Source organism: Coffea eugenioides, chromosome 2 (genome assembly GCF_003713205.1).
Source record: "Coffea eugenioides isolate CCC68of chromosome 2, Ceug_1.0, whole genome shotgun sequence".
Lineage (NCBI taxonomy): Eukaryota > Viridiplantae > Streptophyta > Magnoliopsida > Gentianales > Rubiaceae > Coffea > Coffea eugenioides.
The window spans coordinates 3,641,710-3,643,903 of NC_040036.1; the positions used below are offsets into that span (position 1 = coordinate 3,641,710).

Consider the following 2,194-nt stretch of genomic DNA (forward strand, 5'->3'; position numbering starts at 1 on the left):
ATGACAACTAAACGATACCTGTGACCTGGGGACCATAACCCTATTTATAGGTAACATTCCTGTTACCTTTCGGAACCCTATTTCAGCCCATCATAGAAATAGGAGCCCTTAAATCTCTACACATTAAAGGCCCACATCCTATTAGATACATTAAGCCCAAACTATATTTGATCACTTTAATTGGGTTTAACCTTAATTGACAGTTTGTAATACATAATTATTCACATATAAGTCCAATGTTGGATTAAGGATCCAACATTTCTATCAGCCAAGATCATATGTTATAAATGTTCAGATATTGCAGTCTGTGAATATGGTGACTATTGGAGACATATGCGTAAGCTATGCTCTCTAGAACTCTAGTGTTAAATGTGTCCTATCATTTATCTCCATTCGGCAAGATGAGGCTTCGGATCTTATTACATTGATTAAGGCTCTGACTAACGCTGGAGAGTCAATTGATTTAAAGGAAAAACTGTCCTCATACTCAAGCTCCATGTTTGCAGAGCAGCATTTGGCAGGGTAAGCAAAGATCAATTCAAGGCATTCTTACAGTTGAACAAGGAACAATTGTTCCTTTCTAGCACCTTTGACTTTTTTTATCTCTTTCCATCCCTCAGAATTCACATCCGCTATTTTCACTGAAGTCTAAGTTGTTAGACGTGCACCATAAACTAGATACAGTTTTGGACAGCATAATCGATCACCATATTGACAATCTAGCATGGACAAAAACGGCCACTGGAGAATTTGACCATAAGAATCTAACTGATGCTCTTCTCAGAGTTAAAGAACGTGGTGACCTTCAATTTCTAAGTACCAACGACGACATCAAAGCTGTTTTGATAGTGATGTTCTTTCTTGTCACATTTTCTTCATATGCTCTTCAGGTTATCAAGCACATTGACTTGCATGTTGCATTTGTTTACGTAACAAATTGAATTTTATCATTTGATGCAGGATGTGTTTTCCACGGAACTGAAACTTCATAAGCAACAGTGGAATGGGAAATTTCCGAGATGATAAAAAATCCAAGTGGTTAAGGCACAAATCAAAGTACGAAAAGCTTCACCGAAAATATACAATTGAAGAAAGTGATGTTCAGGAATTGGAGTACCTAAAGTCAGTGATAAAAGAAAATTTTAGGTTACACCCTCGTGTTCCTCTAGATTCCTAGAGAATGCAGGGAGGAATGTGAAATTGATGGCTATATCATTCCCAACAAAACAAGATGCCTGGGCAATTGGAAAACCCCAAGTATTGGGATGATCTAGATAGTTACAAACCAAAAAGATTTGAAAACAATTGCATTGATTTCAATGGAAGTCACTCTGAATATGTTCCATTTGGTGCTGGAAGGAGGATTTGCCCAGGAATTCCATTTGGTTTCGCCAACATTGAGCTTCCTTTAGCTCTTCTCCTCTACCATTTCAACAGGAAGCTCCTAAATGGTCCCATTTCTAGTGATTTCGACATGGAAGATCTTGTACGAATAATTGCACCAACAAAAAAAATCTTCGCCTGCTTGCGACCCTGTATGATCCATCACCTGATCTACCAACCCAAACTTTGTGAAGATACAAATGGTCTCTGGTTTTCATCAGCATTTTCGCCATTGTTATAAAACTTTGTATGTGTAAATGTCATTTTTTTCTTGCCAAAGTGTTTACGAATAAGATTTGTGTTCTGTTTCCTTGCTTCAATGATGTCAAACTTTACTTTCAATTATCTAGAATCCTTGCAAGAAAAACATCTATTGGCTTTCAATTAGCATTACTTTATGATCAGTTTTCAAAAAGTTGCCTAAGAAATTAGGTAATGAGAAGCTTATGAGCAAGGTTTTTAAACCTAGACCATTCATTAAACTGATATTTTACTAGATTAAGGGTACTGGTTCAATGGTTGAAGTAACCACTATCAAGCCATTGTTGACTTGTGACATCATAATTATGACATAAAAATTATTATGTTATTTTTATTATCATATATACCAGTAACAAAAATCCTATAAATCCGTGCTTAGCTGATTAATGGATATCATTAAAATGTTGAGTTCATCATTGATGAAAATAACTTAGAAATTGAAATAATAATATAATATAGATTAAATAAAACATTTTTACGATTATAACATATCCAAAAGCAATAAAGAAAATTATATTGTACTAAACATGAGCAATTAAAAAGAAAATGA

At 34.9% G+C, this 2,194-nt stretch overlaps 1 pseudogene; it reads left to right on the plus strand.

The window, feature by feature from the left end:
* The first annotated feature begins 313 nt into the window (after positions 1–313).
* Positions 314–1,624, plus strand: LOC113763288 (annotated as a pseudogene).
* The last annotated feature ends 570 nt before the right edge of the window (positions 1,625–2,194 follow it).